Source organism: Rutidosis leptorrhynchoides, chromosome 5 (genome assembly GCF_046630445.1).
Source record: "Rutidosis leptorrhynchoides isolate AG116_Rl617_1_P2 chromosome 5, CSIRO_AGI_Rlap_v1, whole genome shotgun sequence".
Classification (NCBI taxonomy): domain Eukaryota; kingdom Viridiplantae; phylum Streptophyta; class Magnoliopsida; order Asterales; family Asteraceae; genus Rutidosis; species Rutidosis leptorrhynchoides.
Genome location: NC_092337.1, coordinates 396987521 through 396999616, shown reverse-complemented (window position 1 = coordinate 396999616; position 12096 = coordinate 396987521).

The following is a 12096-nucleotide window of genomic DNA, read 5'->3' as shown; positions in this document are numbered from 1 at the left end:
TTAAGTGTTTTGTTGCAATGTGTGTTTGATTACCTTCAAAACGGCATATCACATGTGTGAATTGGATTCCCGAAACTTAAAATGCATTTGATGAACTTGAAACTTTGAAAATGGATTCTTAATGATCACTTGACGGAAAATCGGTTATTGAAATTGATGTTTTTGTTTGATGAAACGTGTTTAGTTGTTTTCCTTGTCAAATTACCTTTCCGACGATATATAGTATGCATTTTGGATGTTTTCGGTTCATAAAATAGGTTAATTTGAGTTTTGGTTCGTGACTTGGTCTTTTTCTGCAAACTGCATGTTTCCCAGGTATTGCGCGCCGCGTATATACCCGCGCGCCGCGCAAAATTAGAAATCCCAGATGTTTGCCTTCGTGGTTAAGTTCTGACCAGGATTTACACTTGGGTGCGCGCCGCGCAACCCTTTGCGCGCCGCGCATATGCCCAGCTCATTTTAGTTTTTATTTTTCCTTTCACAAAATGTTTCCCGCTTAACCGTAACTCCGATTAACATGAAACTTGGCCATTCTGCTCATAAATGATTTCTCATCATGAGAAAATTGTCGGACACCCGATCCGACCCCGTTGACTTTGACTTTGACCAAGTTTGACTTTTAGTCAAACTTAACCAAACAATTATACGATCGTTCTAACATGCTTAGTTACTTGTATCGTGCATGAAACTTGACTAATTGATTCACATGCTACATAATCGAGTCGTAACGAGCCATAGGACTAATTGAACAACTTTGACCCTTCGTGACTACCGTTATTGATACAACCTATTTGTTTAGGTCGAGACTAGCGTTGTTCTTTACGCACGTTACTTGTTGAAGTACTTATTTACTCTTGCAATCAAAGGTGAGATCATAGTCCCACTTTTACTCTTTTTGAACTTATATTTGGGATGAGAAAACATAAACGATTCTTTTGAACTAAGTGAACACAAGAACGGGAAAACAAACATTCTACATACGAGTTTAGAACAAAAATCCTCAATTCGATTATCATTAGTTACACTTGCCGGGTGTAAGCGAGAACTTATGTTATATGGCCATATGGGTTGACAACCCTCATCCTTGACGGTTCGCTACCGTCTACGGATGAAATATATTTTCGAGAATCAGTGTTTGTTCCAGCACTAAGTGATGGGGTATACAATGGAAGGAATGTTAAGCTTTGATAATTGGGTGCTCGTGATACAAACTTTTGGAATGTATTACTATTATTTCATTGATGCAAATCTTGTGGTTCACTTGTACTTACTTACTTAAACCTATGATTTCACCAACGTCTTCGTTGACAGATTTCTATGTTTTTCTCAGGTCTTGCACGATATGTGAAACATGCTTCCGCTTACTATTTGATACTTGCATCCGATGTCGAGTATACATGCATTCCATGGAGCGTCTTTTGACTTTACTTTAAACTGTGTCGCCTAGATTTCAATCGTATCTATAACGTTGTAACTTAACTTTTGGTTGAACAATTCTTGTAAACTTTGAAACAATCTTTATTTTGAAATGAAGGCGACATATTTTGGTCAAACGTTATCTTAAAGACTTATAATCAGGTAATGGGACCCACGTAGCCGACGCCGTCACTTGACGATTTGTTGGGGTCGCTACAGGTGGTATCAGAGCCTTGGTTGTAGGGATTTAGAGTTCATTTGTGTTCACCCCGAGTCATAGGGTACATAGGTGAATCTAGACTACAACCGGCATATAGACTGAAGTAGGAATTATTTGACTAATTGTGCATTTATACTCGAACTCTTCTATCATATCTAACTCGTATTCGATCTTGATCTTACGTTGATAAATTTTGTTGATGCGCCACCTTGACTTTATGAAGTAATGTTAAATGCACATGAGAATCAGGGTAATATAATTTCCGGGATTATATTACGGTGATTCACATGGACGTTCCGACATTATGACATAGAGAATTTAAGGCGAGTCAAGGAAAATTTTCTCTCTATCCTTATTCCATGCCACGGTTAGTATTGTTGAAAATACTAACCAACGATATTCTTGTCTCATGAAGGAACAATGGCTCACCAAGGTCAACAAAATACTCCTCTCGAAACTCTAGAACAAGCTCTTCAACGAATGATAACCACCGCCGTGGGTACGGCCGTGGCCGATCACTTTTCTAACAACAACAATCATGGAGCCGGTAATTCAATCGAAGGTTGCTCCTACAAGAACTTCATGAAGTACAATCCTCCCACTTTCGATGGAACCGGGGGACCGGTTACTCTCACCCGATGGTTTGAACAAATGGAGACCGTTTTTAACACAAGCGGTTGTCGAGACCAAGATAAGGTCAAGTTTTCCACCCTCACTTTCACCGGTATTGCTCTCTCATGGTGGAACACGTATGTACAATTAGTGGGAAGCGATGAAGCCCACACACTCTCTTGGACCGAATTAAGAGAAAGAATGATCACCGAATACTTCCCGCGCGACGAGACTCGAAGGCTCGAACAGGGTCTAAGGAATTTAAAGACGGCCGGAAATGACCTCAAGGCTTATAATCAACGGTTTACCGAACTAGTCTCGATGTGTCCAATTCTCATGACTCCCGAATCCCTAAGAGTCGAACTTTACATGGATGGCCTCCCTAAGAGCATTCAACACAAGGTAATGACATCTCAACCCACTAACCTACAAGAGGCTTTAACAATGGCCCGCCAAGCCTTAGAAACGGTGAATGAAATGGAAGCACCGGCACCAATGGTCGAGAACCACCCGAGTAACAACAAAAGAACATGGGAAGCCTCTCAATCAAGCAACCACAACAATAACAACAACCCCGCCAAGAAGCCTTTTACCTCCAACGACAAGAAAGGCTATGCCGGAAAACTGCCTTTTTGTGACGAATGCCACAAACATCACTTTGAAGGATGTGGCAGGTTTCGCCACCGGCGCCAAGGACCCGTCGCTCGAAAGATGCCCAACGCACACAGAACGGGTGCTTGCTTCGAATGTAGCCAACTGGGTCATTTTAGGAATGTGTGCCCAAATAAGAAAATCAACCCCAACGCACGCCGTTGAACCTTCGACATCGACACCAAGGATGCCCGGAACGACGATGGACTAGTAACGGGTACGTTTCTTCACAACAAACCGTATATTTCATACTTGTTCGATTCGATTACCGCTAGACGTTTTATAACCAAGGATTTGACTCATGCTCTTTATATTCCACCTCTTTCCCCCAGATACTACTTAGACGATTTAAGTGACCGACGGAAAAATATTGTGTGCCTATAAATTTTATTGGAGGAAATACGTTAAGACTTTTGACTTGACACCTATAGAACTAGGGAGCTCGGAACCTATTCGTTAAAAAAAAAAAAAAAAAAAAATGTTTCCCCATCATCTTGTATAGATTATTGTGGACTGAGTAATTTTCGGTTGGAAACCGATACCCTCTTTCTCGTATCCATGACCTCATGATTATTTGCGTAAAACTCGTGTGTATTCCAAATCGACCTCCGTTCCGGTTATCACCAATTGGGGGTTAAGGGAGACGACGTCTCCTAAGCCACTTTCCGAACTCGCAACGTTAGTTGTAAATCTCTCTTAGTACCGCTTGATTTATTTAGGGCTCGCCCGTATCCATAAACCTCTTGAACCGCGTATGCAAATTCATATAGACAAATCTGTTATCGTATTTATAGATGACATCTTAACTTATTTAAGTAAAGAAGGAAAACGAACAACATCACCATCTTACGCTCGAACTTTTGAGAAAAGAGCAACTTTATACCAAATTCTCCGAGTGAGAATTTCTGTTGAACGAAGTCCAATTTTCTAGACCATGAAGTTAATGGTCAAGGCATTACAATCAATCTCGAAATCAAGCCACACGTAATCAGGAAACTCTCCCAACTCAGACTTGTATTCGTAAAAATCTTAGATCTCACCGGTTGTTACCGAAGATTCATTTCTGACTTTTCTCGTATTACACGACTTTAATCTCTCCGCGATCGAACCTTGAGCGTGATTCTTCACACCAACATTTCAAGCTAAATTCGTACAACACCAGATGGGACTCAAATATGGAAATATTTCTACTTGGACGCCGAAAGGCATACTCCCTCGACTCGAAATCAACGGGACGGAAATTCGTTATTTTGCACGAAGAATTCGAATACTAAATTGTGGATCCGATCAATATTCTTGTCATCACGTACCACACTACATACCTCTGTTATTTCACCGTTACCGTCTGATATTACTGGAAATTAAGATAACACACAATCCAACGATACTTCACTCTTCTTTGACTTAACGCCCTTGTGTTTCTGATAATCGGTCAACTATTATTCAACCCCGAACTATACAACTACGTGTACTACCTCGTTTCTCTTTCAGACTTCAACTTTTGACAACTAGAGCCACGTTATAGCAACCTCGAGATGTAAACTCATCCTATTCTAAGTCCTCATTTCACTACTATCTTTACCGTTCGCATTTCCGTTTAAAGAAACTCCTTGTAACATTTCTCCATGGATAGAGAAACTCCTCATATTACATAAGTATTCGCCACGAGGGTGAATAGTCCTAACGAACATTTTTCGAACCCTAACTAACTTGTTCAAACGTGTCTTAAGAGATTCTATTCCAACACGGTGTATCTTTGTCAATTATTCTGTATCGAAATACTCGTTTCACTTCTAGTTTTACAAGAAACCTTGGGAACCCGCTTAGACATGAGTACCGCGTACCACCCACAAACTGACGAACCGAGCAAACGAACGATTTACGTCTTGGAAAGACATCTCACAAACTCGTATTGTCACCTTTAGTAGATCACTCTTACAACAGTAGTTACCACTCGTGTGTTCACGCGCACTTTTCGAAACCTTATATGACCGCTAATGTCATACCCCTGTTCATTTAACCAAAGCATCAACCACCGAAATCTGAACTCCATCAAGAAACAACAATTGAGATCGTTCAAGTCCGAGAAGGGCTCGAGACAACCCATTGTCGCCAGAAGAGTTATACCAAACTTAGAGGAGAACCTCACAAATCCCAGTGTGTAACCGCGTAGTATTGAGAACCCGCACCTTGGAAGGGTGTAATCCGTTTCGGGAATCAGGGAAAGTTAAACCCGCGACATGTTAACCCTTTTGAAACCTTGGGGCGTATTGGAACCGCTCCCTACCGTTTAGAACTTCCGACTCAATTAAGTTTCCGTTTACCCTACATTTCGTGTAACAAACTTAGAAACGTGTCCTGCGGAACAGGAACGTGCAATCCTGCTGGATACATCAACTATCGATGACAAACTTCTCTTCATAGGAAAACCAGTTGAAACTGGGGATCGTAAAAACCGAACCTTAATGCAACGTAAAACCCTGACTATCCAAATTCATGAGAACCCTCAAGAACGTACTTTCACTTATTCATAGCATTGACAACGTAAAGTCTCGAGTAAGAGATATCGACTACTACTTCCAACTAAATTTCGGGACGAAATTTCTTTTGAGTTGTGGATAATGTAACATCCCGCGTTTTTCCGTTAAATTTATTTTTAACACCGTCTTTTTCTTTTAAATAATACCTTTCGTTATTTAAATTCGTAGTTTCCGTTGACTAACGTTCATAATAATTCCGTCATTTAATTATAACATCTCTCGTTAACTTGCGTTTTAAAAATATTCGATCGGTTAAATCCCGCACCCGCTTTGAAACTCGAGGGACCGGAGTTGCCAAATGGGCAAACTAGTTGACTAGGTCAACTAGTCAACCCATTTCATCCATTCCATCATCTCCCTCATCCCTTTTCTCTCCATCTCAAGAACACACACACAAACCCATTCCATTCATTCATCATCTAAATTCAATCTTGGAAGCTCACAACAAATCCGATTACATATTTGGAATCCTCTCTTCATCCTCTACAATTTGATACCAACTTCATCTCGTTTGGGTAACATTTCTAAAACTCTAGATTTCTCTAAATTCGTGTTTTTGATTTGAAATGGTGTTAGTTAGTGTCTATGGCTCATTGTGATGTCGTGTATGTAATTTGTATGCTCGATTCGTTGTTTTTGGTGTAACTAGTTCAATATGAAAATTACTTGCTAAATCCTTGATTTTGGATGATCAAATGTTGTTAGATTGTTAAAGTGCATGTTTTAAAAGTGTTACTAGTATCATTAGCTTCGTTTTGATGTATAGGTTGATTAAGGAAACTCCAAGAACATGATTAATGATTTTGTGAACTTGGATTAGGGTTTGATGAGCTTTACATGAACTTTTGATGCGTCAAATGCTATGAGATATTGTTGTTAAGTGTTTTGTTGCAATGTGTGTTTGATTACCTTCAAAACGGCATATCACATGTGTGAATTGGATTCCCGAAACTTAAAATGCATTTGATGAACTTGAAACTTTGAAAATGGATTCTTAATGATCACTTGACGGAAAATCGGTTATTGAAATTGATGTTTTTGTTTGATGAAACGTGTTTAGTTGTTTTCCTTGTCAAATTACCTTTCCGACGATATATAGTATGCATTTTGGATGTTTTCGGTTCATAAAATAGGTTAATTTGAGTTTTGGTTCGTGACTTGGTCCTTTTCTGCAAACTGCATGTTTCCCAGGTATTGCGCGCCGCACATATACCCGCGCGCCGCGCAAAATTAGAAATCCCAGATGTTTGCCTTCGTGGTTAAGTTCTGACCAGGATTTACACTTGGGTGCGCGCCGCGCAACCCTTTGCGCGCCGCGCATATGCCCAGCTCATTTTAGTTTTTATTTTTCCTTTCACAAAATGTTTCCCGCTTAACCGTAACTCCGATTAACATGAAACTTGGCCATTCTGCTCATAAATGATTTCTCATCATGAGAAAATTGTCGGACACCCGATCCGACCCCGTTGACTTTGACTTTGACCAAGTTTGACTTTTAGTCAAACTTAACCAAACAATTATACGATCGTTCTAACATGCTTAGTTACTTGTATCGTGCATGAAACTTGACTAATTGATTCACATGCTACATAATCGAGTCGTAACGAGCCATAGGACTAATTGAACAACTTTGACCCTTCGTGACTACCGTTATTGATACAACCTATTTGTTTAGGTCGAGACTAGCGTTGTTCTTTACGCACGTTACTTGTTGAAGTACTTATTTACTCTTGCAATCAAAGGTGAGATCATAGTCCCACTTTTACTCTTTTTGAACTTATATTTGGGATGAGAAAACATAAACGATTCTTTTGAACTAAGTGAACACAAGAACGGGAAAACAAACATTCTACATACGAGTTTAGAACAAAAATCCTCAATTCGATTATCATTAGTTACACTTGCCGGGTGTAAGCGAGAACTTATGTTATATGGCCATATGGGTTGACAACCCTCATCCTTGACGGTTCGCTACCGTCTACGGATGAAATATATTTTCGAGAATCAGTGTTTGTTCCAGCACTAAGTGATGGGGTATACAATGGAAGGAATGTTAAGCTTTGATAATTGGGTGCTCGTGATACAAACTTTTGGAATGTATTACTATTATTTCATTAATGCAAATCTTGTGGTTCACTTGTACTTACTTACTTAAACCTATGATTTCACCAACGTCTTCGTTGACAGATTTCTATGTTTTTCTCAGGTCTTGCACGATATGTGAAACATGCTTCCGCTTACTATTTGATACTTGCATCCGATGTCGAGTATACATGCATTCCATGGAGCGTCTTTTGACTTTACTTTAAACTGTGTCGCCTAGATTTCAATCGTATCTATAACGTTGTAACTTAACTTTTGGTTGAACAATTCTTGTAAACTTTGAAACAATCTTTATTTTGAAATGAAGGCGACATATTTTGGTCAAACGTTATCTTAAAGACTTATAATCAGGTAATGGGACCCACGTAGCCGACGCCGTCACTTGACGATTTGTCGGGGTCGCTACAGATCTTGTTAAATGTTGTTAACCCAATGTTTATAATATCAAATGAGATTTTAAATTATTATATTATCATGATATTATCATGTATGAATATCTCTTAATATGATATATATATACATTAAATGTCTTTACAACGATAATCGTTACATATATGTCTCGTTTAAAAATCATTAAGTTAGTAGTCTTGTTTTTACATATGTAGTTCATTGTTAATATACTTAATGATATGTTTACTTATCATAGTATCATGTTAACTATATATATATATATATCCATATATATGTCATCATATAGTTTTTACAAGTTTTAACGTTCGTGAATCACCGGTCAACTTGGGTGGTCAATTGTCTATATGAAACATATTTCAATTAATCAAGTCTTAAAAAGTTTGATTGCTTAACATGTTGGAAACATTTAATCATGTAAATATCAATCTCAATTAATATATATAAACATGGAAAAGTTCGGGTCACTACATCATCCTTTAAATTTCCCTCTTTTAAAACTCCTTGTTGCGCCTCCTTTATTTGAGTAGTAATGTTATTATGAATCATTATATTCATAGATTTTACTCGAATGGGTTCTCTGTCCTTCCTGCTCAAGGCATCGGCTACCACATTTGCCTTCCCCGGGTGGTAACGAATCTCAAAGTCGTAATCATTCAATAATTCAATCCACCTACGCTGCCTCATATTCAGTTGTTTCTGATTAAATATGTGTTGAAGACTTTTGTGGTCAGTATATATAATACTTTTGACCCCATATAAGTAGTGCCTCCAAGTCTTTAATGCAAAAACAACCGCGCCTAATTCCAAATCATGCGTTGTATAATTTTGTTCGTGAATCTTCAATTGTCTAGACGCATAAGCAATCACCTTCGTTCGTTGCATTAATACACAACCGAGACCTTGCTTTGATGCGTCACAATAAATCACAAAATCATCATTCCCTTCAGGCAATGACAATATAGGTGCCGTAGTTAGCTTTTTCTTCAATAACTGAAACGCTTTCTCTTGTTCATCATTCCATTCAAATTTCTTCCCTTTATGCGTTAATGCAGTCAAGGGTTTTGCTATTCTGGAAAAGTCTTGGATGAACCTTCTGTAGTAACCAGCTAGTCCTAAAAACTGGCGTATGTGTTTCGGAGTTTTCGGGGTTTCCCACTTTTCAACAGTTTCTATCTTTGCCGGATCCACCTTAATACCTTCTTTGTTCACTATGTGACCGAGGAATTGAACTTCTTCCAACCAAAATGCACACTTTGAAAACTTAGCGTACAATTCTTCCTTCCTCAATACTTCTAACACCTTTCTCAAATGTTCACCGTGTTCTTGGTCATTCTTTGAGTAAATAAGTATGTCATCAATGAAAACAATGACAAACTTGTCAAGGTATGGTCCACACACTCGGTTCATAAGGTCCATGAACACAGCTGGTGCATTAGTTAAACCAAACGGCATGACCATAAACTCGTAATGACCGTAACGTGTTCTGAAAGCAGTCTTTGGAATATCATCTTCTTTCACCCGCATTTGATGATACCCAGAACGTAAGTCAATCTTTGAATAAACAGACGAGCCTTGTAGTTGATCAAATAAGTCGTCGATTCTCGGTAGTGGGTAGCGGTTCTTGATGGTAAGTTTGTTCAACTCTCGGTAGTCGATACACAACCTGAATGTACCATCTTTCTTCTTGACAAACAAAACAGGAGCTCCCCACGGTGATGTGCTTGGTCGAATGAAACCACGCTCTAAAAGTTCTTGTAATTGGCTTTGTAGTTCTTTCATCTCGCTGGGTGCGAGTCTGTAAGGAGCACGATCTATTGGTGCAGCTCCTGGTACAAGATCTATTTGAAATTCAACGGATCGGTGTGGGGGTAATCCCGGTAATTCTTTCGGAAATACATCAGGAAATTCTTTTGCGATGGGAACATCATTGATGCTCTTTTCTTCAGTTTGTACTTTCTCGACGTGTGCTAGAACAGCATAGCAACCTTTTCTTATTAGTTTTTGTGCCTTCAAATTACTAATAAGATGTAGCTTCGTGTTGCCCTTTTCTCCGTACACCATTAAGGGTTTTCCTTTTTCTCGTATAATGCGAATTGCATTTTTGTAACAAACGATCTCCGCTTTCACTTCTTTCAACCAGTCCATACCGATTATCACATCAAAACTTCCTAACTCTACTGGTATCAAATCAATCTTAAATGTTTCGCTAACCAGTTTAATTTCTCGATTCCGACATATATTATCTGCTGAAATTAATTTACCATTTGCTAATTCGAGTAAAAATTTACTATCCAAAGGCGTCAATGGACAACTTAATTTAGCACAAAAATCTCTACTCATATAGCTTCTATCCGCACCCGAATCAAATAAAACGTAAGCAGATTTATTGTCAATAAGAAACGTACCCGTAACAAGCTCCGGGTCTTCCTGTGCCTCTGCCGCATTAATATTGAAAACTCTTCCACGGCCTTGTCCATTCGTGTTCTCCTGGTTCGGGCAATTTCTAATAATGTGGCCCGGTTTTCCACATTTATAACAAACTACATTGGCATAACTTGCTCCGACACTACTTGCTCCGCCATTATTCGTTCCGACACCATTTGTTCCTTTCGTTCTATTAACCCCTGGTCCGTAGACCTCACACTTCGCCGCGCTATGACCATTTCTTTTACACTTGTTGCAAAATTTGGTGCAGAACCCCGAGTGATTCTTTTCACACCTTTGGCATAGCTGCTTCTGATTGTTGTTGTTGTTGCGGTTATTATTGTTGTTGGGATGATTGTTGTAGTTGCTGTTGTTGTTGTTGTTGTTGTTGTTGGGCCGTTTGTTGTAGTTGCGATTGATGTTGCGATTGTTGGGATAATTGTTGCGATTATTGTTGTAATTGATGTTGTTGTTGTATTGGTGATTCTTATCACCGTTTTCCTCCCACTTTCTTTTGACTTGCTTCACATTGGCCTCTTCAGCAGTCTGTTCTTTAATTCTTTCTTCAATCTGGTTCACTAGTTTGTGAGCCATTCTACATGCCTGTTGTATGGAGGCGGGCTCGTGTGAACTTATATCTTCTTGGATTCTTTCCGGTAATCCTTTCACAAACGCGTCGATCTTCTCTTCCTCATCTTCGAATGCTCCCGGACACAATAGGCACAATTCTGTGAATCGTCTTTCGTACGTGGTAATATCAAATCCTTGGGTTCGTAACCCTCTAAGTTCTGTCTTGAGCTTATTGACCTCGGTTCTGGGACGGTACTTCTCATTCATCAAGTGCTTGAATGCTGACCACGGTAGTGCGTACGCATCGTCTTGTCCCACTTGCTCTAGATAGGTATTCCACCATGTTAACGCAGAACCTGTGAAGGTATGCGTAGCGTACTTTACTTTGTCCTCTTCAGTACACTTACTTATGGCAAACACCGATTCGACCTTCTCGGTCCACCGTTTCAATCCGATCGGTCCTTCGGTTCCATCAAATTCCAAAGGTTTGCAGGCAGTGAATTCTTTGTAGGTGCATCCTACACGATTTCCTGTACTGCTAGATCCAAGGTTATTGTTGGTATGAAGCGCAGCCTGTACTGCGGCTATGTTTGAAGCTAGAAAAGTACGGAATTCCTCTTCATTCATATTCACGGTGTGTCGAGTAGTTGGTGCCATTTCCTTCAAAATAGTTAAATGGAACAAGTTAATCATACAGAATATTAAGAGTAGTTAATAGTATTTCGTAGCATAATACGAACTCATTTATAAAAGCTTTTTCTTCATATTAGCGTTTTATAAGTTTAAATTCGGGTAGTACCTGCCCGTTAAGTTCATACTTAGTAGCTAATATACAATTCAACTACTACAATTCTATATGAAAAACTGATTATAATAATATTTCGCGTTCAAACTTTTATACAATATTTTACAAACTTACAATACCGCTTATTTTACATAAAGCATGAAATATAGCACACAATAACTTTGATACAAGATAGTTGTGAAGATAATTCTAGCTAGTACACAAGTCGTTCAGCAAAGGCAATAAAGACACGTAATTCATACGTCCAGAAACAAGTCATGCATTCTGGTTTTACTAGGACTACTTCCCATCCTTGGTCTTGTGCAACATAACCGTTATGGCCGTTGATAAGACAGCGTGTTGTA